General features: G+C 46.8%; 2 protein-coding genes and 2 long non-coding RNA genes across 4 annotated transcripts in view; all 4 read left to right on the top strand.

The window, feature by feature from the left end:
* LOC122939922 (oocyte zinc finger protein XlCOF22-like) overlaps positions 1-25233 on the top strand; it is a 348165-nt gene that overhangs the window by 88138 nt on the left and 234794 nt on the right. The gene's annotated exons all lie outside the window — the stretch shown is intronic.
* LOC122939948 lies at positions 9982-12353 on the top strand. Its single transcript, XR_006390212.1, has 3 exons — positions 9982-9999; positions 12039-12182; positions 12297-12353. It is a non-coding gene; the product is annotated as an uncharacterized LOC122939948 (long non-coding RNA).
* LOC122939951 lies at positions 12448-14122 on the top strand. Its single transcript, XR_006390215.1, has 3 exons — positions 12448-12473; positions 12556-12796; positions 14035-14122. It is a non-coding gene; the product is annotated as an uncharacterized LOC122939951 (long non-coding RNA).
* The window catches only part of LOC122939931 (oocyte zinc finger protein XlCOF6.1-like), an 88340-nt gene continuing 78039 nt past the window's right edge, over positions 14933-25233 (top strand). The window contains exon 1 of the mRNA XM_044296157.1: positions 14933-15062. The gene's annotated coding sequence lies outside the window, so the exon portion shown is untranslated. The remainder of the gene's footprint in view (positions 15063-25233) is intronic.

Below are 25233 nucleotides of genomic sequence, written 5' to 3'. Positions count from 1 at the left end.
AATAGCAGAGAGGATGGGGAGGCGATCGGAAAAACATACCGGAGGGACAAGAAGAGACCTGCCATGCCGTTATTCCGCGTTGTTTATATTCCACTGCGCAAACGCAGCACCGCACCAATCAGGGATATCCCGACCGAGGACCTCTGATGTCATCAAAACCGGCCGCAACGTCATCTTACAGAGTCTCGCCCCATGCGCATGCTCAGTAGACAAGGTCTATTCCCAGCGCCATCTTACTTAATGGAAACAGATCGCTGCGTCTATTTACTTAGTGTAATGCATCCAAACCACTTATTCAGAGGGTATGGGCAACTCAGAAAGAAGGGGACAATCTAGAAACCAGAATGTCTCCCATCATACCCACGTGAAGCCATGCTACGGCCACGAATTCCGCGGTCCCTGCAAAAGCGACACTGTGGTTACTGAGTGCCCTCATACCCAAGAGGGATCTCCTCTTTTGGGCATACGGATGTCACAAAGTGTAGACAGCAGCTGGGTATCTTGTCATTCAGGTTACCCATGGTGCTTGTCAAAATACGCAGACAGGCAATTCAAAAATTTTTTACAGGTATCTAAGGAATAGTAAAAATAACCATGAAGGACAAAAAATAACGTCCCACATAACCCTCTTCTCAATGGTATGTTGCGATCAGCCCGACCGTCTCTGCCAGTCTTCAAATAGTGAAGTGTGAATAATCTGTGTAAAACAAAGAAAGAAGAATTAATTATTTAGGCAAGAAAAAATATATATATTAATTGAGTTAATTAACTCCCTTAGTGTATACACGAGATGCCTACTAACGTCCGACCTGACTTCAGGGGCAAGCCAACCTACAAAACGTCCCCAAAATTATAGTCTACATTTAAACCATGAGGCTTCAAACTCCCCAACCTGTGAATCCAGCTAAGCTCTCTATGTCTCAATACCTTGGATCTGTCCCCACCTCGCCTGGGTTGGGGAATCTGATCCACTATCCAGCATTTCAGGTCGCCCTCCTTATGTTTGGCTTCCGTGAAATGTTTGGATACTGGTAAGTCTTTCCTTTTTTTTTCTAATGCTCAAGCGATGGTTGTTGAGGCGAGTCTTCAATTCTGTGGTAGTCTCCCCTACATATAATAAATTGCATGGACAAGATAGTATGTAGACAACGTAGCTGGAGTCACAGGTTAGGTGAAAAAGAATTTTGAAAGATTCTCCAGTCACAGGGTGTATAAAACTCTTCCCCTATACACAGATGTAGTAGAGTTAACACACATGCTTTATAAGACGTGTTATCTAAACTAAATGCGTTAAGCAAACACCTTCAATTGCTTTTCAATGGCTTTTGTTTCAAGATGACATGATGAGTTACAAAATTTGAGTTAAGAGTTTGTGTGTTAACCCTGCTACATCTGTAGATAATGTATTAATTAATATGTCACAGGGATTAGTCACTATTGACTGGATTAAAAGTTCATTGGAGATACGATATATATGCAATCAATACATTTATAGGGTAAATATTTCCTTCTAGTACATAGATTTGAAATTTACCAGTGCGCATGACGATCTCGCAGCTTGGACGCTTCCTTCGTTCTCCATGGAGATGGATCGCCGGCGACATCAATCCACGTCATATGACGCTTGATTGCTCTCTCTGGCATGAGTCTTGGGGAATGGCGGAATTGATTTATCCCCGGCTGGGGAGGTGTAGTCATGCGCCGCTAAATGGTGATTTTTACTAATTAGTCATGTGTCGTAGAATCCAACATATCATTTGGCTCAGGCTCCTTTTAAAATAACACGATCCCTGGTAAAACTACTCCAGAACATGGTAACCATTTTCCCATCCCAGTCCCTCTATTTAGAAGATGGAATGTCATTGTAGGAAGCCACTGCATATAGCACGGTGAAGAGGTATCAATTGGTGACCTTATTCTGAATGCTGTTCATGTATGCTCTGTCTCCTCATGCTTGGGTATTTCAGGACAACAGACTAGATACGGGTGTTGGTTCTTTGGCTTAGATGAATTATTGTGGTAAACTGATTGCCCTACTATTAGGTTTCGCAAAGTGGCATGAATTTTTTGATTTCCCTACTATTAATACTTTATCTGTATATTTTAATCTTGGTAAATTAATAATAATTGATTTGATTAACTTATTCTTTTTGGAAGTGACACACTTCAAATTGGTATCTCTGAAAAGAACAGATCATCCTGCAAAAAATGAGCCCTCACACAGCCCCGTACACATAACTATAAAAAAGGTTTTAAATTTTTTTTCAGTATTAAAGGGATTCTGTCACCCCACTAAACTCTTTTTTTTTTTTTTTATTATAATCCCTATACAGCGATATATGAATACATAATGTTAGTCATTTTGGTTCAGTAGATCATGAATAAAACGTACTTTTATAATATGTAAATCACCTGTCTACCAGCAAGTAGGGCGGCTACTTGCTGGTAGCAGCCGCATCCTCCTATCATATAGACGCCCCCTCCGCATGTTGATTGACAGGGCCAGCGAATGCGATCATCCTCTGGCTGGCCCTGTCTGCTATCAAGATCTCGCGCCTGCGCCGTAACGGTATTCAGTCGGCGCAGGCGCACTGAAAGGAGGACGCTCGCTCGGCCGCTCCATTCTCAGTGCGCCTGTGCCGGGTGTAGATGTGACGTCATCGGCGCAGGAGGATGGAGCGGCTGACCGAGCGTTGTCCTCCCAGTGCGCCTGCGCCGACTGAATACCGTTACGGCGCAGGCGCGAGATCTTGATAGCAGACAGGGCCAGCCAGAGGACGATCGCATTCGCTGGCCCTGTCAATCAACATGCGGAGGGGGGTCTATATGATAGGAGGATGCGGCTGCTACCAGCAAGTAGCCGCCCTACTTGCTGGTAGACAGGGGATTTACATATTAATAAAAGTACGTTTTATTCATGATCCACTGAACCAAAATGACTAATAACAGTATGTATTCATATATCGCTGTATAGGGATTATAAGAAGCCCCCCAAAAAAAGAGCTTAGTGGGGTGACAGAAGCCCTTTAAAGGGGTTCTGTCACCAGGATTAACAATATGTTGATATTTATATGTGCCCATTAGTCTCCATGCAGTGTTTACAATGATCCCTCTGTTTATGCTCTGTGTGCCTTATATTCTTATAAAAAGTGATCTTATTCATATGTAAATCACCTGTCAGGTGCCCAAGGGGTTGTCCCACGATCTCCTGGAGCCTAGCCGCGCCCATCGATCCAGAGACCAGCACCGCCTACCACTTAATTTGTTCACTGCACTATCCTGACGTCCTGTAATCTCTGCTCCGTAGTCTCGCGCAGGCGCAGTGGACACTGTAGTCTGCGCCCGTGCGGACTACTGGCATCGGCTTCGATGAGTCAACTGCGCATGCGCCGGCTCTCTCTGAGCGAGATTACAGCACTGAGAAGAACTGACGTCAGGGATAGTGCAGTGAATAAATTAAGTGGTAGGCGATGCTGGGCTCAATTTATTCACTGCACTATCCCTGACGTCAGTTCTTCTCAGTGCTGTAATCTCGCTCAGAGAGAGCCAGGCGCATGCGCAGTTGACTCGTCGAAGCCGATGCCAGTAGTCCGCACGGGCGCAGACTACAGTGTCCACTGCGCCTGCGCGAGACTATGGAGCAGAGATTACAGGACGTCAGGATAGTGCAGTGAACAAATTAAGTGGTAGGCGGTGCTGGTCTCTGGATCGATGGGCGCGGCTAGGCTCCAGGAGATCGTGGGACAACCCCTTGGGCACCTGACAGGTGATTTACATATGAATAAGATCACTTTTTATAAGAATATAAGGCACACAGAGCATAAACAGAGGGATCATTGTAAACACTGCATGGAGACTAATAGGCACATATAGATATCTCCATATTGTTAATCCTGGTGACAGAATCCCTTTAAAACGCAAGAAAAATTATACAAGTGTGGTATCGTTGTAACCGTACTGACCTGGAGAATGAAGGTAACGGGTCGATTTTACCGCGTAGTGTACAGTGTAAAAAAAATAAAAACCTTTATCAGAATTGCACTTTTTCACAATTCTACCCCATTTGGAATTTTTTCCCCGCTTCCTACTACATGGTATGCAACCGTAAATGGTGCCATTAGAAAGTACAACTTGTCCCGCAAGCCCTCATTAGGCTATATGAATGGAAAAATAAAAAGTTAGGACTATGGGAAGGTGGGGGAGTGAAAAATGAAAATGCAAAAATTGAAAATCCCCCAGTCCTGAAGGGGTTAATGAGAGTGATAAACCCATTTGCTACCAGATAACACAGAATGGTTAATTTCTAACGATAATTTGTTTACCCTTAGTCATAACAGTGGCACAGATGGGGTATTCTGCCCCTGTGGACTGGTTAGGACAGGTGGAAGTTTTAATGAAATAAAAAACTAAACATATACACGCCCTCCCTGCCCCCAATAAAGAGGGGCGTGACCCTCAGGACATCGTGTAATTACAAGTAGACAAAAATAACCACAATTACGATAAAAAAAAGGGGGGGAAATTTGTGTGCCACTGTTAGGACTAAGGGAAAACAAGTTATCGTTAGAAATTAACGATTCCCTTACGTCATAACCAGTGGCACAGATGGGGATTTGGCAAGTAGAAACCCCCATGGGAGGGTCCTCATGTCTGGCGGAAGATAACACTGTCCGGCCAAATGAGGAATAACTATGTATTCTAGCATCCACTCTATAGTGTGAGATAAAAGTGGAGTGTGAACTCCAAGAAGCTGACTTACAGATCACGTCCAATGGGATCGAGCTTCTCTCTGCAAAAGAAGTGGCCACTGCTCGAGTAGAGTGAGCCCTTGCAAATTCAGGGGGCTCCGAGCCCTGAGACATATAAGCACTCCTGAATTGCCTCTTTGATCCAACGACTGATGGAGGGCTTAGAGGCTTTCCTCCCCTTATGGGTACCGGAATAAAGGATAAGGAGATTTTCATCCTTCCTAAATACCTTGGAGCGTTCCAGGTAAATCCTAAGACATCTCGAAATGTCGAGGGTATGGAACCCTCTTTCCTCAGAGGAGGGGGATGGAGCCAAAGTTGGCAGGGAGATCACCTGGTTGATATTGTCAAAGGAAGGGACCTTTGGAATGAAAGTAGGCAAAAATTTGAGAAGTACCAGATCCTGCAGGAACTTTGTATAAGGTTCAAAGGCAGAAAGAGCCTGGAGTTCCCCAACTCGCTTTGCAGAGGTAACAGCCAACAAGAAGGTGATCTTCCAGGTCAGGAACTTGAATCCCGCCTCCTCTAGGGGCTCAAAGGGGGGAGATGATAACCCCCTGAGCACGACCGATAAATCCCAAACAGGGATAGGTCTGATTACTGTAGGCTTTAATCTTGAGGCTCCCTTCAGGAATCTCTTGATCAGGGGGTCTTGAGAAACAGCTCTGTTGAGACAAGCAGAGGTTGCTGAAATCTGCACTTTAAGGGTAGCCCCCTGTCCAGACCGTCTTGTAGAAATTGGAGAATTATCGGGATGGAAGCTTCAGCGGATGTTTGCTGATGCCTAGTACACCAGGATGAAAAAATCTTCCAGATTCTGGAGTAGGCCTTATTGGTAGCTTCTGATCTGGAGTGCTCTAAGGTTCTCAAGACAGACCCTGATAGCCCTTCTATCCTTGGAAGAGACTGGTCAACCTCCAGGCCGTCAGGTTGAACATTTGAAGATTTGAGGAGATCTGGGTGTCCCCTGACACCAGTACTCTCTCTGGGGGAAGCCTCAGAAATTGACCCCGACTCATCTGTAAGAGTTGGGTAAACCAAGCTCTTTTCGGCCAGTATGGGATAATGGCGATAACCGACGCTTGGTCCTGCCTGATTTTCATCAAGACCCTTGGTATAAAGGAAATTGGAGGAAAGATGTAGGCCAGCCTGAACCTCCATGGGGCATCTATAGCCACCGGGTTGTCCTCCCTGTAAAGGGAGCAATACCTCTCCACCTTGGTGTTGAACCTCTTTGCCATGAGATCGATCTCTGGCATGCCCCACCTGAGCGTTATCTCCTTGAAGACCTCTGGATGAAGTGACCATTCTCTGGTTGGAAGACCTCGGCTCAGGCGATCCGCAATCACATTGTGAACTCCGCGAATGTGAACGGCTGATAAGTGGGTGAGGTTCAGTTCTGCCCAATCCAATATCACCCCTATCTCTCTCAGGAGACTTTGTGACCTCATGGCTCCCTGCTTGTTGATATACAGCACAGCGGTCATGCTGTCTGACTGTACCTTCACTGCCTTCCCTCGAATGAAGGGAGCAAAATGAAAAAGAGCTAGTCTGATTGCTCTGATCTCCAGGAGATTCGATGACAATAACCTCTCCTGAGGTGTCCAAGATCCCTGGACTGTCATGTCCTGAAGATGCGTACCCCAGCCTACTAGGGATGCGTCTGAAGTAAGTATGATCCAAGAGGGCTGGATAAGGGACTTGCCGTCCTCGAGGTGGGACCACCACCTTAGAGAGGATCGGACTTTGTAAGGCAGGGAGAGCACGGATTTGAGTCCCACTAAACTGTGATTCCACTTGGCTAGTACTTCCGACTGGAGCGGACGTAGATGCCATAATGCCCAAGGTACCGCCTCTGCGGTTGAAGACATTAGTCCCAACATCTTCATCCATATTCGAATCGTTACCTGTTTTGGTGCAGGAAGAGAACGGGCTGTCTGTTGCACGGATTGCCTTCTTTCGGGAGTGAGATGAATCGTCATCCTGACTGAATCCACCATGAACCCCAGGAACCTTACCGAAGTGGCTGGTTGAAATTGGGATTTGTCCTAATTGATTATCCATCCCAACTGATGCAGGAATGTAACAGCCTGTTGGATGTGTTGGGACAGGATCGCTTGGGAAGGAGCTCTGAGGAGCCAGTCGTCCAGGTATGGAACAATACTCAGGCCCTGAAGCCTTAGCGCAGCCACCACAGAGAACACCACTTTGGTGAAAGTGTGTGGGGCTGAAGAAATCCCAAACGGGAGGGCCACAAACTGAAAATGCCTTAGGACCCCCTCCCCGATGTTTACCGCGATCCTTAAGAATCTTCTGGACCCAGGATGGATGGGAATATGGAGATAAGCATCCTTGAGGTCTAAGGTTGCCAAGAAATCTCCCGGCAAAAGAAGATTGGTCACCGACTGGGTAGTTTCCATACGGAACTTCTTTTGTTTTATGAAACGGTTGAAGAACCTCAAATCTATAATCCTCCTCCAACCTCCGGTATTCTTGGGTACCAGAAAAACTGGGGAGTAGATACCTGTTACCCTCTCTTGGAGAGGAACCTCTTCTAAGGCCCCCTTCTGAAAGTATTCTAGCACGTAGTTCTCTAGAATCTCTTGCTTGTTGCTGGGAAGAAGCCTTGTTTGGACGAACTTGTCCGGAGGCGGACTGCTCAAGTCCACAAGGTAGCCCTGAGAAATAATGCGCAGGACCCAACTGTCCTGGATATGATCCTGCCAACAAGGTAGAAAATGCTGTAGGCGATCGCCTACGGGAATGTGGGGAGAAGGGAGCCTGGGATTTCCAGTCAGACCGGCTTAATACCAAGAGCCTCGAGGAGGCCCGCAATCAAAGCGCCGAGGACTTCTTGGGGGGTCCAGAACCCCGAGAGGATTTTCCTCCTCTACGGGAGCCCCAATCCCTCTGGGCTCTCGGTTGAGGTTCCGACCTGGAACCAAACCCTTTGCCCCGACCACGAAAGGACTGCTGGGGAAGGGACTTGCCCTTCTTGTCTGACAGCCCTTCCATTATTTGGTCAAGCTCTGCACCAAAGAGTTTGCCGGGTTCATATGCCATGGCACAAAGATTGTGCTTCGAGGTCGTATCGGCCTCCCAAGGTTTCAACCAAAGCGGACGCCTGCCCGCGGTTGAGAGAGCCATGGACTTAGATGCCAGCTTCAACTGTTGTGGAGCTGCGTCACACAGGAAGTCTATGGCAAGGCTGGCCATTTTACATGAGGCCAGAATGTCGTCCCTAGAGACCCCATGGTGTAGGTCAGACTAAATCTGGGTGAATCTTGTCTTCAGAAAATTCGCCACTTCAGACAAAGAAATCGCAACTGAGGCGGAGGCCGAGGCTGAGGAATAAGCGCGCCTAAGGGCGCAATCCGCCTTCCGATCCATTGGGTCTTGCAAACTTGACCCGTCGTCTGATGGGATTAGGGTCCTTCTAGATAGTTTTGCAATCACCATGTCTACTTTTGGGACAGGCCCCCAGGAAGATACCTGATCCTCTTTGACCGGAAATACTGCCTTAAATCTTTTGATCAACACTGGACCTTTCTCCGGCTTTCTCCATTCCGTCTTCATCAGAGATAGGAGAGAACTATCTGCTTTAAAGGCCCTAGGCCCCTTAGAGGTAGAAGATGAGGCTTCCCCCGGATCAACGTCCTGGTCCCCTGACCGGATGGATCTTAGTAGCCGCTGGGCTTTCTCCAGTGGAAAAAAATACGAAAAACCGTCCTCCGAGGAGGAGGAGGAAGAGGCTGAACCGTCTCTCGCATCCTGAATCCCCGATACCTCCATCGCCCGATGGGGAGAGGAGGGACGACGGCGTTTAGAAACCAGGGCATGCTTCAACTCTTCTATGGAAGCGTTCACCTGGTTTATATTGGTCTCCATATAACCCTTTACCCAATCGACAACGTCGTGGACCGATGGCTCCAGCTGGGGGAGTGTCTTGGCCCTACAGGGTGGGCACCGGGAAAAGTCGTAGGAGTCCTCCAACACGATCTGGCAGTCATGGCACTGCAGGTGGCGTCTCTTGCCAGAGGACTTCCTGCTGGGCTCTCGCTCACCGTCCCCGGTAGAAGACCTGGCTGAAAAATAGAAGAGATATGAATTAAGCATAAATTCAAGAAAAAAAGACCTTTAACAGCAAGCGTCAGGATCTTTACCCAGAAGATCCTAGCAAGATCTTTTTTTAAAGAAAAAAGGCTTTTCAGCAATACAGAGGTTTGCAAGTAAACAGCCCTAGCAAACCAACACACACGGACAATCTCAAGGTTGACAGAAATCTGCGCTCCAGGAGACTGAACCTGGAGCCTCACCACGTTTAAATAGAGTGTTTGGGCACCAAAACAGAAGCTCCGCCCACTAAATGGGCGGGGTAAACCTTTTAAAGCCTACTCCTTAGACTTATATAAAAAAAACATCCTTTGGGACCCCAGAGAGGGACCCCTTAATCAGATAAAGGCACCAAACAGCCCTAAACAGAGAAATACTCCCCGGCCAACGCTGCTGCAATCGGCCGGAGAAAACCAGAAGTGACGTCACCTGACGTCACTTCCGCAGATGGCGGCGCCCAGCAGAACATGCGGGACGCCGCTACCGCCGCTTCGGTCCTCGGAATGAGGTAAGGCCGAACGCTCCAGAGGGCTAAGGGAGCCTTAGACCTCAGGCGGCATAGAAGGAGCGGAAAAAGCGCTCTCCCAAAGGGAAAATAGAAACACTCTCTCCACCGCTAGGGATGGAGGAGTAGACCACCCGTCCTGTCTTGTCCGCAGGACAGAAAAAAACACGATGTCCTGAGGGTCACGCCCCTCTTTATTGGGGGCAGGGACGGCTTGTACATGTTTAGTTTTTTATTTCATTAAAACTTCCACCTGTACTAACCAGTCCACAGGGGCAGAATACCCCATCTGTGCCACTGGTTAGGACATAAGGGAACCAGACATTTTTTGGTTTTCTTCTTTTCATGAGGAAACACAACCTGGAGCCTGACTCCTCCCACACATGATCACATGGTCATGACATCATCACAGGTCCTTTACCTCCTCTACCAGCACAGCCTGGGGCCTGACTCCTCCCACACATGGTCACATGGTCATGACATCATCACAGGTCCTTTACCTCCTCCAGCATCACAGCTTGGAGCCTGGCTTCACCCACACATGATCACATGGTCATGACATCATGAAAGGTCCTTTAGCCCACTAGTCTCCTCCTTCCCCCATACGTGTAGTGACCAGCGGTGAAGGTGGAGGTATGTGTACAGTGACTGCCATTGTCAGGATTACTGGGGCAGAGGAGTCATTAACCCCTTCACTACCTGGCTCTCTCCCCTGGATCCCCTCTCCCTCTGGAGCAGACACTGTCCTCCAGCCCCTTCCTCAGTCTTTCCAGCAGTGATGGAGCAGTGGTGACCTGTATACACTACTAGCTTTACTCACTGGATAGAGATGACTTCTTTCTATTGAGAAATGACAGGACTTGGGAAGTCTTCAGCTTTAAGTGTCTGGAGTGATGGACCAGAGTCCAGCTTTATACAGACATCACCGCTGCAGCCGTCAGTGACTATAGCGTCATGTGAAGGGGACCTGCTGTCACTGCTCTGATCTCAGACATGGAGGTGTTGCCGGGACAAGCTCTTCATCTTGTAAGGGGTCAGACCTGACTGAGAAGGGTTCAGGTTCTTGAGTCGTATACGAGGCTCCTGCTCTAGAATGGAGGAAGGAGACCAGCGGCACTGGAACAAGGATGGTTACTGGTCTCTTGTGGACAAAAGGCTAAGTGATTACAGGAATCAATAAGGCGACTAACTTGGTGGTTATAGCCACAACAAGCATGAGGACACAGAGAGAGCGCAGTCTCTAAGGGTTCTGGCAAACTTTTTCTAAGCTTTTTTTTGGCTTGTGGTGTGTTTTTTGTCACAAGTTCTTTTTTAGGCGTTTTTATACTAGACATGTTTATGGACAAACACATAAAAAATGCAAAATAAAACAAAACAGGAAAATGTCTTGATGGGGTTATTTACCCATGCAGACTTTCTCTACAGCCACCAGTATGGCTGGACCCGCTGTAGTAATACTTACCTGATGCCTACTAGTGGGTTATAGCTCTATCGCCGTCCCATCAGCTCTGCAGGTCCCTGGTCTCCCCAAATTAACATTCACTGGGTCACGTGATGCACTGGTTGAAACACTGAAATGACCCGTGACTAGCTATGCTTCTGAGATGATGTGCCTTTGTGGCTTCTGACAGCCATTTCCACTTGCTAGATAGCTGCATGCAGGAATAATGCTGCCCCTTTCTCTCCACCAACAGCAGAATTTTACAGCTCACTCTGTTCTCTCTCTGACCACAAGGCACTTCTGTTTATCCTCATTGCCAGCTTCCATGGGAACATTGGTGTTGTGGCCCTCACAAAAATTATAATTCAGCATAACTTTTGATGCTTTACCAGGCAGATAACTCTTCACTGCCTCTGGTATACCTTATAATATACATTGTACAATGTATACAGTGTATTCCGCAACATAAACAGTGCCATTCACTTGCAATGCTCATGGACATCCAACATAATAAAATATAACCTTGAAGTATCAGTACATGTCATGACCTCAGTACATACTGTACAGGGCATTTCCACCACAATAGTGCACATCAGAGTCGGCTGCCTTGCTGGTGTCTCTCAATAGTATAAGGCACAAAATATGGTATATTACATAACAACACAACATGGAGTATCATATATTGGCTCAAGTTACCTGGTGCACTTAAGTGCAGAGAAATATAATAGCTGGTATAACGTAACAAATATAATGCTGGCATGTCCTCAGCAACAGTCACATAAGAGTGCAACTTAGGTGATATTACCACCGCAACCAGGTCAGCAATTACCCACAGTGACAGAAAGATTACATTTTCTTAGCAAGGAAACAAGGCAAGACAGTTTCCAACCCTCTAATAAACTCATCTTACATACCATAGAGAAAGTAAGAACACAACGTCTACACTTTATGATCTCCTCCAATGTCTCCTCAGAAACTGTCACATAACAGATCAACTTAGGTGATATTCAAACCCAGAGCAACAGAACACTGAAAGGTTGCATTGTCTTTATAAGAAGTCAAGACTGTCTCCAACCCTTTTATAAACTCGTATTTCAATCCATAGAGAAAGAGAGAACACAACATCTACACTTTATTATCTCCTCCGATGTCTCCTCTTATTATCTCCAGTAATTGTATTTTACATGGGATTTTGTAGGATTTTCCATTTTCTCATCTTCTTTCCATTCAGGTTCCTACAATATAGGATCCGCTCAGTAGATATCTTCTATATAAGATCCTTCTCCTTATTGACCCGTCAAGGATGGATAGGGACAAGATGGCGGAGAGTATAATAAATCTCACCGTAGAGCTCCTATTCTGGCTTACTAGAGAGGTGAGAGATTCACATTACATCATTTTATCTATGTTACTAACAGTTGGACATGACTGGAAAGGTGAGGGACTCATGTATGGAGTGATATTTATTACTGTGTCTCTCCAAAACTAGGACTACACAGTGGTGAAGAAGACCTCTAGTGGGCACTGTCAGGACCCTGTGTCTGAAGGATGTGAAAGAACCCTGAGCCCAATCACGGGGCCTCCACCTCGCCTGATACATGAGGAAATCCATACAGAGAAGATCCTAGAACTCACCAACAAGATGATTGAGCTGCTGACTAGAGAGGTGACACTGCTGGGAATGCTGGGACATTATACAGGAATGCTATGAAGAGATCTGGGTAATAACTCTATCATTGTGTTGTCAGGTTCCTATAAGGTGTCAGGATATCACCGTCTATTTCACCATGGAGGAGTGGGAGTATTTAGAAGGACACAAAGATCTGTACAAGGACGTCATGATGGAGGATCCCCAGCCCCTCAAACCACCAGTTAAGGAAGAGAGACAACCACAAGAGATATGTTCCAGTCCCCTTCTTCCACAGGATAATGAAGTAGATGGAGATAAGGGCCTCAAGATGGAGGATCACCGGCCCCTGACATCACCAGGTAATAGACATGACTAAATACACACGTCCTCTCGTTATCTGTATGTAAGGAATGAATTACAGGGCTCCAGACTAAAAAAAATATCAAGGAGCCATTGGCTCCTAACCCGGAAAATTTTAGAGCCAAACTAAAATTTTTAGTCGCCAAACTTAAAATACGTATAATTACGGTATAATAAAAAAAATAAAAATAAAAACACGTCTTACCTAGGGTTGTCACGATAACAAAATTTTGACTCGATTTTGATACCATAAAAAAGCATTTGATACTCGAAACCACATGAAAAAAATAAAACACTAAAAACGCTGCGTGCATTCCAGATTTTATGGAATGTCTGGACCATAATAGAACAGTCCGATGACTGCGTGCTGTGATCCGCCGCTATTAACTCCTCAGATGCCGCACCTGGGGGGTTAATAGCGGCAGATCACAGCGCGCAGTCATAGAGGTTTGATAACCTGATGTAATCGCTCTTCTTTCTGCCTGAGGGGCGACGTTTCAGCTCAACATGGGCGCACACACGTGCCCCATCTGGCGTTTTCAAGTGCCGCCCAGCTTATCAAAATTCACTTCGCTGGGCGGCTTCTGCTGTCCCCGACGTTCCGAGATCCCGCGCATGCCCGAAAGAAAGCTATAGGATCTTGGAACGTCGGGGACAGCAGAAGCCGCCCATCGAAGTGAATATTGATGAGCTGGGCGGCGCTTGAAAACGGCGGTTGGGGCACGTGTGTGCGCCCATGTGAAGCTGAAACGTCGCCTCTTGGGCAGAAAGAAGAGCGATTACATCAGGTTATCAAACATGATTTTGCTGTATTTATAAGGTGGACAGGGGTTATACTTATATGTTTTTAATACACATTAGAAGACTTGTGCCTGCATATATATAGTTAAATATGCTTATTGGGCCTGACAGTGTCCCTTTAAGCATAAACTATATTCATTGGCGGCACAGTGGCCATAGCCCCTCCCCTCCCCCTCCCTGCTATCAGCCTATTGGTGGCAGCAGCAGTACAGGGGGGAGGGACTGCCTACTTCTCCCCTGTGTTGTTGAGAAGCACATGGCACGCGCTGACAGCAGCGCGTGCCATGTCAGTAATGTGAAAGTGGCAGAGGTCTAGGCGCAAATGGCGACAAGACTACAAAGTCTTGTCGCCATTTAGCAATTCTAGGTCGCATTTGCGACCATTTTGGTCACCATCTGGAGCCCTGAATTAAGTCACTGCATGTGTTTCCTACAGTTAAGGAAGAGAGAAGAACACCAGAGAGATGTCCCAGTCCTCTTCTTCTACAGGATGGTTCAGAAGAACATCACAATGTCCCACAGGAGGATCAGGTAGATGGAGATAAGGTCTCATGAAATGTCCCCTATGATCTGTAGAAGGCTGTGAAGATCTTGTGTTCAGCCTTGTTTTATCCACCAGTATTAGGCCTCTTTCACACTACAGTATGTCCATTTCAGTGTTTTGCGGTCCGTTTTTCACAGATCCGCTGTTCCGTTTTTTTGCTTCCGTTGTTGCTCCGTTTCGTTTTTCCGTATGGCGTATACAGTAATTACATAGAAAAAAGTGGGCTGGGCATAACATTTTAAATAGATGGTTCAGAAAAAACGGAACGGAAACGGAAGACATACAGATGCATTTCCGTATGTGTTCCGTTTTTTTTGCGGACCCATTGACTTGAATGGAGCCACGGACTGTGATTTGCGGGCAATAATAGGACATGTTCTATCTTTCAACGGAACTGAAAAATGGAAATGGAATGCATACGGAACACATTCAGTTTTTTTTGCCTTGCGGAACCATTGATATGAATGGTTCCATATACGGAGCGCAAAAAAAGGACCGCAAAATGGAAAAAAACGGTAGTGTGAAAGAGGCCTTATATGTTTTATCCTTGTATAATGAGAAAGGTGGAGATGGCAGGATTACAGCTGACCATAGACATCACATGTCATCTGGATCTTCTCACTATTTTCTGGCTATAGTGACTGCTGGTTGGAATAAGAAACCATCAGGCTGGATTTTACACAGGAAACCTGAAAATATTTGGTTTAGATAACTCCTGCTGTCCAGGCTTTTGGTTGTTATGTTAATTACTAATAATAGTCTTTATTTATATAGCGCCAACATATTCCACATCGCTTTAGAATCAGGATGTTCATGTACAAACTGAGTCATAAATAACATAGCATCAAAAAAGTCAGGAGGAATGAGGGCCCTACTTGCAAGAGATTACAATCTATGAGGAGATAGGAGTGACACATAAGGTAAAATGTGCTTTGTTTGTATAATGGTTCAGCAATCTTAACAGGGCAACAATGAGAATTCTAGTAATGTTTTGGAGGATTCAGTTTCAGATAGAGTGATGGTATGCCAATGAGCTTTTGACAAGCCTCTAATGCCACGACATGTAAGGTAGTTATCCTATAAGTCAATGTTTGACCTTATGAAAAGGCATTGAGACGTGAGTTGGATAATAATTAAGCCAGCATCTCACCTGCAGACAGCTGTTTTGGGTGATTGCCTCATTTACATATCTTCTTCCCAAAATTCCAGAGGAGCGTTGCCTGGCCTATAAGACTCCTTAATGCCATTTAAGGAACCCTCCATAAGGAGATATAGTATTCCCTAAATCCTGACCTAGGCCTCCCACCCAGTTAAGTCAGTTCTTTCTGCTCTGCACAGATGAGGGACAGTCACCCAAAACAGCTGTCTGCAGATGGGATGCTGGCTTATTTATTATCCAAGTCCTGTCTAAAGGCCCATTAAAAGGTCAAACATTAACTTACAGGATAGCAACCTTACATCTGGTTGAGGTAGAGCTTTTTAAGAGGTTATTTGCATACCTTCTTCCCAGGGTGGGTAGTCCCCCGCCACAGATTTCCTTTTTTAATATTTTTTTTTTTTTATGGTTTTCACTATGCAGTAAAACTGACTTGTGCTCTTTATTCTCCATATCAGTACAAATCTGGCGATACCACATACAGTGCCTTGCAAAAGTATTCACCCCACCTTGACTTTTTTTGTATTTTGGTGCCTCACAACCTGGAATTAACATGGATTGTTTGAGGATTTGCATCACAACTTTGAAGAGGTTTTTTTTTTTCATTGTGTAGCAAACAACAAATAGGACAAAATAACAGAAAATGTAAATGTGCATAACTATTCATCCCCCTAAAGTCAATACTCTGCAGAGCCATTTTCCCTAACACCTCCACAACGGCACTTATAGGAGGAATGTCCCCGCCCCGGACAGGAAACAACGACGTAGAAGCAGAAGATTTAAGAGCCTCCTCCCCCTTATCTAGTCAGTCGTTGTTTCCTGTCCGGCGGAAGTACGTGGAAGCCACTCCTGCAGTTCAGGAGAAACTCTCTCTTTTTCACCCAGCCTCACCTCGGTTCCTGGGGTCCTTCCCCACTCTCATGTGAGAGGGCTGGAGCAGGGAACGGGTCCTCGGGGACGCATGGCCTCCCTTCCTGTTCCTGGGAGTAAGTCCTGCTTGCAGGTGTCCCCGGGCGCATGCGCGATAGTTCCCGAGAACTATCGCGGGATCCGACGTCTGACCTCAGCGGGTGAGATTCTTCTTTGGCAAGAGAATCTCGCGAGAAGGCGGAGCGGATTTTAAAGTTCCCCTCAAGCAGCACAGCGTCCTGGTGCTATGCTTGACCATGCTGGGCCCTGGAGACATGGACACCTCAAGAAAGCCCGTGGATCCCTGTGCCCTCAGCCCGGTAAGCCTCCTCCCAGAGGAGAGATATGCTTAAAAACTGTTATGCTATTCTGTACTCTACCTTACATGTGCACTTGGTGCCTGCTGCTTTCCACCACCTGTGAAGGGTCTGGCCTCTCAGATGGTTTTTTGCTGGTCTCTAAATGTGCTCCCCATTGTGTTTCTTTGTTGATCTTAGGCCAGAGAGACTGCGACCCCTGATACCATCTGGTGGAGATCTGGCACAAAAAAAATGTGCCATTTTTCGCAAAGCACTCTCCTCCAAATCAAAAAAACATCTGTGCCCCAAGTGCACAGAGAAAATTGTCTCGGAGGAATCTCCTTCCCTTCTCGAATCTGAGGTTAATAATTAAAGAAGAAGTTAATGCGGCAGTAGACCTAAGAATGCCGTGATCCCCAAGACCATCCACCTCTCAAAGATCTCTAGCCTCTGACGCTGGGTTTGAGTTGGATGAAGGGAAAGTCTTTTCCGGGTCAGACTCTTCTTCTGAAGACGACTCGGGTAAACTCCTCTTTCAGCCGGAAGAGACAGATGGGCTCTTGAAAATCATCAGAGCAAATATGAACATTGAGGAGGTGAAGGAGGCCCATCCGTACAAGACCAGATGTACCAAGGGTTAGGGGAAAGGAAGAAAATAACTTTCCCCATTCACAAAAATGTCAAGTCGCCTTTTGCTAGGGAGTGGAAAGATCCAGAAAAAAGGGTTGCTATATCAGGCGCCTTTAAATGCAAATACCCCTTTGATGACGCTGACTCAAACCTGTGGGGGAAAAAAACCAAAGGTAGATGCACCAGTAGCCCGGATCTCTTAAAGAACCTCACTACCCTTTGAGGATACTGGCCTTCTCAGGGACCCCATGGACAAAAAGTGCGAAAGCCTTTTAAAGAAATCATGGGAGACTAACACAGCTATGCTGCGGTTAAGTATAGCTTCTACTTGTACTGCAAGAACACTCTCAGTTTGGCTAAACCAGCTAGAAAATCACCTGGCGGCGGGTACCCCGCGAGAAGAAATCCTGGCTTCCCTACCAGCTCTCAAGAAGGCGCCTAATTTTCTTGCTGATGCATCTGCGGACTTGGTGAAACTCTCTGCCAGGTCAGCAGCCTTATCAAATGCCACAAGAAGAGCTGTCTATTCTGGACAAAGCTGCGGACAAAAAGAAGGGCTTCCCTATGGAGAACCACTATTTTCATCAGAGGCGTGCCTTTCAAAATCAAAGAAAGCCCAAAGGGCATCTTAAGAAAAAAGAGAATTTGAAGAGATGGCAGCCCTCCAGATGTAAAGGTAGAGGGTTTCTCTTTAACCCCGAAAATGCTTCATCCTCAAAACAATGACGCCAGACGACAAGTGGGGGGCAGACTAATCCACTTTTCTGCCATCTGGGAAAATATGGGAGCATCTCCCTGGGTGGTAGACACCTTAAGTCAAGGCCTAAGGTTAGAGTTCCTTTCTGTACCAACAGATCGTTTCATGATCAACAAAGTCCTGCCTCATCGAGAGAAATAATCTTGCCTAGAGTCAGAAATTATGTCTCTGATTCAGAAAGGAGTAATTTGTCAGGTTCCTGCGGAAGAACAGGGCAAAAGGTTTTACTCCCCTGTCTTCTTAATCCAGAAACCCAACAAGACCTATCGACTAATTATAAACTTAAAAGGCCTAAACAAGTTTATCGTTTACAAGCGCTTCAAGATGGAGTCAGTGAGATCCACCATAACTGTCCTCCCTCAAGACTGCTTCATGGCGGCCATGGACCTTCAGGACGCCTATTACCACGTCCCGATTGTTATGACCCATCAAAAGTATTTAAGAATTGCTGTCTTTATAGAAAACAGTCTCTGTCACTTTCAATTCACAGCCCTCCCCTTCGGGCTCTCCTCAGCCCCAAGGGTGTTTTCAAAGATCATGGCAGAGGCTATCAAAGCCCTTCACCTAAGAGGCATTCAAATTATACCTTAACTGGACAACTTTCTGGTAGTTGCTCCCTGTGCAGATACACTTCTGTCTCACCTAGCAGACGTTCAGGAATTTTTTACCACCCTAGGGTGGATAATAAATTTCAAAAAAATTGGACTTAAATCCGGCGCAAAGGAAGACCTTTTTAGGGGTAACGTTAGATTCCCATCAACTAATGTCCTTTCTTCCACAGAACAAACAGATCGAGCTCCAGGAAAAAGTCTCGCTATTCTGCAGTCAAAAATCTACAACGGTAAGAAACCTCATGACCATTCTAGGTATCCTTACGTCAACGATCCAGTCAGTAAGGTGGGCCCAATACCACACAAGACCACTTCAGGCGTTCCTCCTATCTTCCTGGGATGGCACCTCCTCGGCCCTGGAAAAGCGTGTGATGATTCCGAAGTCGGTAAAAATATCTCTTATGTGGTGGAGAATCAGAAAACACCTTCAGACGGGAGTTTCCTGGAGACAAGGAGATCAAATGCTCATAACCACAGATGCCAGCATCATCGGCTGGGGAGGTCACTCGGACGGAAGAGTGGTCCAAGGCACTTGGGGAGCAGATCTACTACAAGCCTCCTCCAACTTAAGAGAACTCTCAGCGGTATACACAGTCATGGTCGCTCTCTTTACGCCTACATCACCAAACAGTATAAAAGTCTTCTCAGACAATACTACTACGGTCGCCTATTTAAACAAACAGGGAGGAACCAGGAGTCGCTCCCTAGCAGCTGTAAGCGACAAGATCTTCTCCTGGGCAGAGAGCAACCTAATTTCCCTTACAGCCTTACATGTCAGAGGAGAAGAAAATTCTTTGTCCGACTTCCTCAGCCGTCAGACTCTGAAAGAGGGAGAGTGGTCCCTAAATCCGCAAGTATTTCATCAGTTGTGTCTCAAGTGGGGGACTCCAAAAACAGATCTGTTTGCGACAAAGTCCAACAAACAGACCAAACAGTTCTGTTCCCTCTCCCAAAGGGACCAGCCACTATGGATAGATGCCCTATCCTGACCATGGCCAAACTGTCTTCTTTATGCCTTTCCTCCCTTCAGCCTAATATCAAAAACTCTGATAAAGGTGCAGGAAGAAAAGGCCGGGGTAATCTTTATAGCCCCTCACTGGCCGAGAAGATCCTGGTTCCCCTTTTTACTTCATCTTTTGGTAGGGGAATCCTGGATTCTCCCATCCGTACCGGATCTCCTTCATCAAGGCCCAGTAAATCACCCAAACGTCAAACACTTGAACTTGACGGCCTGGAGACTGAGCGCAGAACATTAAATAAAAAAGAAGGGACTCTCGGATTGAGTTATCTCCACTCTCATGCTCAGCCGAAAACCCATAACATCCAGAATTGATCTGCGGACCTGAAAAGCTTTTCAAAAATTCACGGGTGACGTAATTTTGCCAGCCGTTCCTAAAATTCTGCAGTTCCTTCAAGCTGGACTTGACAAGGGCCTCAGACCAGCAACCCTTAGAGTGCAGGTATTAGCCCTAAGTGCGTTTTTGGACGTCAAGTTGTCAGAGTCCTCTTTAGTAAAGAGTTTTCTTTAGGGCTGCAGCTAACGATTATTTGAATAATCGATTAGTTGTCAATAATTTTATCGATTAATCGGGAAAAACCACCAAAATGACAAAGGGGTTTATATGATTTTACTTGAAAAATTATATTCAAAGGCCATATTAAAAAAATTGTGAATGGCACTGTTATGGGGGATCTGTGGATTGCACTGTTATGGAGGGGTTCTGTGGATGGCACTGTTATGGAGGGGTTCTGTGGATGGCACTGTTATGGAGGGGTTCTGTGGATGGCACTGTTATGGAGGGGTTCTGTGGATGGCACTTATGGAGGGGATCTGTGGATGGCACTTATGGAGGGGATCTGTGGATGGCGCTGTTATGGGGGGGACCTGTGGATGGCGCTGTTATGGGAGGGACCTGTGGATGGCGCTGTTATGGGGGGGACCTGTGGATGACTATGCTATGGGGGGATCTATGGATGACACTATATAGCATCTTATGCTATATGTGTCATCCACAGATCTCCCCCATAGCAGTGTCATCCACAGATCCCCCTCGCCATAACGCTGCCATACACAGATACCCCTCCCCATAACAGCCCTGGCCCCTCCGCTCACAGCAGTATTCCTTAACCGGCAGTAACTTTAATTTTAAATCAGCGCATCTTCTTTTACCTTACAATGAAGCTCCAGTAACGGGCAGAGCAGGCGGCGGCGTAACGTCACTTACTCACGTGACGTGCCTGCTCCACCTACGTTATGAATAAAGCAGGCGGAGCATGACCGTCACGTGAATAAGTGACGTTACGCCGCCGCCTGCTCTGCCTGTTATTGGAGCTTCATTGTAAGGTAATAAAGATGCGGTGATCTAAAGTTCAAGGACCCGCAGGCACAGAGCCTGACCTCCCGCCCGCATAGCAACGAATCGGCCGATTTATTCGATAACTGGATTCGTTGACAGCGAATCCCGTTATCGAATATTATCGATAACATCAATTAATCGTTGCAGCCCTAGCTTTCTTAAAGGTGCTATGAGAAAGACCCCTGTAGCCCATCCTACCGTTGATCCCTGGGACCTTAACTTAGTGCTGTCTGTCTTAATGTCTCCTTCATTTGAACCAATAGAAGAAATATCCTTGAGACTTCTCACGTTGTAATGGCCGTAAGGAAGACGGTCTTCAACTGCTAGAAGAGTTGGGGAAATCCAAGCTTTTTCATATAAGCCTCCTTATCGAACGATCCTCGATGACCGCATAATTCTGAAACATTGCCCAGCCTTTCTACCTAAGGTAGTGTCTAAATTTTACTGCGAACAAGAAGTTACGCTGCCCTCGTTCTGTCCTTCACCAACTTCGGAAAAAGAGAAGAAATATCACAACTTGGATGTAAGAAGGGTTGTAATCTGCTACCTCAACAGAACCTCATCCTTCAGGCACTCAGACCAACTGTTCCTACAGTACCAAGGGCCCAACAAAGGTTGCGGGGCTAGCAAACCTACGATATCCAGATGGATAAAAAATATAATAAAGCTAGCTTACCTGCAGAAAGACCTCCAGCCCCCGGTTGGGCTAAGGGCTCGCTCCACCAGAGCAGTGTCATCCTCATGGGCTGAGGCGGCATCAGTATCATTAAAACAGATATGTAGAGCCGCAACTTGGGCCAATCCGATGACATTTTTCAATCACTACAGACTGGACATCCTTAAAAACCAGGACTTATCATTTGGGCGCAGGGTAATTTCTGCTGCTGTCCCTCCCTGATCATATTACTCTGTTAATCCTCCTATAAGTGCCGTTGTGGAGGCCTTAGGGAAAATAAATAATTACTCTTACTGGTAATTGATTTTTCCGATAGCCTCCACAACGGCACTGGGATTCCCTCCCATATTGTTACATGGATCTTAGTTCTGCTAAGATTTATTGTTTTCTTTCTAATGATGTAATTGTCCTTGGTTATTAATACATATGATTTATTTTTTGGCATCACTTCCGTGTCTTCTCTTATTGACTGACTAGGTAAGGGGGAGGAGGCTCTTAAATCTTCTGCTTCCACGTCGTTGTTTCCTGTCCGGGGCGGGGACATCCCTCCTATAAGTGCCATTGTGGAGGCCATCGGAAAAATCAATTACCGGTAAGAGTAATTATTTCTATTTTGTGGCAATCACAGCTCCAGGTCACTTTGGATAAGTCTCTATGAGCTTGCCACATCTTACCACTGGGATTTTTCCCATTCCTCCTTGCAAAACTGCTCCAGCTCCTTCAAGTTGGATGGTTTGTGCTTGTGAACAGCAATCTTTAAGTCTGACCACAGATTTTCTATTGGATTGAGATCTGGGCTGTGACTAGGCCATTCCAACACATTTACATGTTTCCCCTTAAACCCCTCAAGTGTTGCTTTAGCAGTGTGTTTGGGGTCATTGTCCTGTTGGAAGGTGAACCTCTGTCCTAACCTCAAATCGCGCACAGACCTCAACTCTGACAAGTTTCCCATTCCCGGCTGCTAAAAAACATCCCCACAGCATGATGCTGCCACCACCATGTTTCACTTGGGGATGGTGTTCTTTGGGTGATGTGATGTGTTGGGTTTGCGCCAGACATAGCGTTTTCTTTGATGGACGAAAAGTTCTGTTTTAGTCTCATCAGACCAGAGCACCTTCCTCCATACATTTTGGGAGTCTCCCACATGCCTTTTCTCAAACTCACAACGTGCCTTATTGTTTTTATCTGAAAGTAATAGCTTTCTTCTGGCCACTCTGCCATAAAGCCCATCTCTATGGCGCGTACGGCTTATTGTCGTCCTATGTGCAGATACTCCAGTCTCTGCTCTGGAACTCTGCAGCTCCTCCAGGGTCACCTTAGGTCTCTGTGCTGCCTCTCTTATTAATGCCCTCCTTGCCCAGTCCGTGAGTTTGGTGGGCGGCCGTGTCTTGGCAGGTTTGCTGTTGTGCCATGTTCTTTCCATTTGGTTACGATTAGAGTTGAGCGAACACCTGGATGTTCGGGTTCGAGAAGTTCGGCCAAACTTCCCGGAAATGTTGGAGTTCTGGATCCGAACCCGACCCAAACTTCGTCCTGAACCCGAACCCCATTGAAGTCAATGGGGACCCGAACTTTTCGGCACTAAAAAGGCTGTAAAACAGCCCAGGAAAGGGCTAGAGGGCTGCAAAAGGCAGCAAAATGTAGTTAAATCCCCTGCAAACAAATGTGGATAGGGAAATGAATAAAAATAAAATAAATAAAAATTAACCAATATCAATTGGAGAGAGGTCCCATAGCAGAGAATCAGGCTTCATGTCACCCACCACTGGAACAGGCCACTGTCAGATATTTAGACCCCGGCACCCAGACAGAGGAGAGAGGTCCCATAGCAGAGATTCAGGCTTCATGTCATAGCAGAGAATCATGCTTCACGTCAGCCAAAACGGGAACAGTCCATTGTCAGATATTTAGGCCCCGGCACCCAGACAGAGGAGAGAGGTCCCATAGTAGAGATTCAGGCTTCATGTCATAGCAGAGAATCATGCTTCACGTCACCCAACACTGGAACAGGCCACTGTCAGATATTTTTAGGTCCTGGCACCCAGACAGAGGAGAGGTTCATTCAACTTTGGGTTGCCCCGCAATATAATGGTAAAATAAAAAATAAAAATAGGATTGAATGAGGAAGTGCCCTGCAGTACAATAATATATGGTTAAGGGGAGGTAGTTAATGTCTAATCTGCACAAGGGATGGACAGGTCCTGTGGGATCCATGCCTGGTTCATTTTTATGAACGTCAGCTTGTCCACATTGGCTGTAGACAGGCGGCTGCGTTTGTCTGTAATGACGCCCCCTGCCGTGCTGAATACACGTTCAGACAAAACGCTGGCCGCCGGGCAGGCCAGCACCTCCAAGGCATAAAAGGCTAGCTCTGGCCACGTGGACAATTTGGAGACGCAGAAGTTGAATGGGGCTGAACCATCAGTCATTACGTGGAGGGGTGTGCACACGTACTGTTCCACCATGTTAGTGAAATGTTGCCTCCTGCTAACATGTTCCGTATCAGGTGGTGGTGCAGTTAGCTGTGGCGTGTTTACAAAACTTTTCCACATCTCTGCCATGCTAACCCTGCCTTCAGAGGAACTGGCCGTGACACAGCTGCCTTGGCGACCTCTTGCTCCTCCTCTGCCTTGGCCTTGGGCTTCCATTTGTTCCCCTGTGACATTTGGGAATGCTCTCAGAAGCACGTCTACCAATGTGCGCTTGTACTCGCGCATCTTCCTATCACGCTCCAGTGCAGGATGTAAGGTGGGCACATTGTCTTTGTACCGTGGATCCAGCAGGGTGGCAACCCAGTAGTCCGCACACGTTAAAATGTGGGCAACTCTGCTGTTGTTGCGCAGGCACTGCAGCATGTAGTCGCTCATGTGTGCCAGGCTGCCCAGTAGGAAGGACAAGCTGTCCTCTGTGGGAGGCGTATCGTCATCGTCCTGCGTTTTCCCCCAGCCACGCACCAGTGATGGGCCCAAGCTGCGTTGGGTGCCACCCCGCTGTGAACATGCTTCATCCTCATCCTCCTCAACCTCCTCCTCATCCTCGTCCTCCAGTAGTGGGCCCTGGCTGGCCACATTTGTACCTGGCCTCTGCTGTTGCAAAAAACCTCCCTCTGAGTCACTTCGAAGATACTGGCCTGAAAGTGCTAAAAATGACCCCTCTTCCTCCTCCTCCTCCTCCTCCTGGGCCACCTCCTCTTCCATCATCGCCCTAAGTGTTTTCTCAAGGAGACATAGAAGTGGTATTGTAACGCTGATAACGGCGCCATCGCCACTGGCCATGTTGGTGGAGTACTCGAAACAGCGCAACAGGGCACACAGGTCTCGCATGGAGGCCCAGTCATTGGTGGTGAAGTGGTGCTGTTCCGCAGTGCGACTGACCCGTGCGTGCTGCAGCTGAAACTCCACTATGGCCTGCTGCTGCTCGCACAGTCTGTCCAGCATGTGCAAGGTGGAGTTCCACCTGGTGGGTACATCGCATATGAGGCGGTGAGCGGGATGGCCGAAGTTACGCTGTAACGCAGACAGGCGAGCAGCGGCAGTATGTGAACGCCGGAAGCGCGAACAGACGGCCCGCACTTTATGTAGCAGCTCTGACATGTCGGGGTAGTTGTGAATGAACTTCTGCACCACCAAATTCAGCACATGCGCCAGGCAAGGGATGTGCGTCAAACCGGCTAGTCCCAGAGCTGCAACGAGATTT

The sequence above is a fragment of the Bufo gargarizans genome, chromosome 6, assembly GCF_014858855.1.
Source record: "Bufo gargarizans isolate SCDJY-AF-19 chromosome 6, ASM1485885v1, whole genome shotgun sequence".
NCBI lineage: Eukaryota > Metazoa > Chordata > Amphibia > Anura > Bufonidae > Bufo > Bufo gargarizans.
Note: the sequence above shows the minus strand (reverse complement) of the source record. Positions and strands in the feature narration are given on the sequence as shown.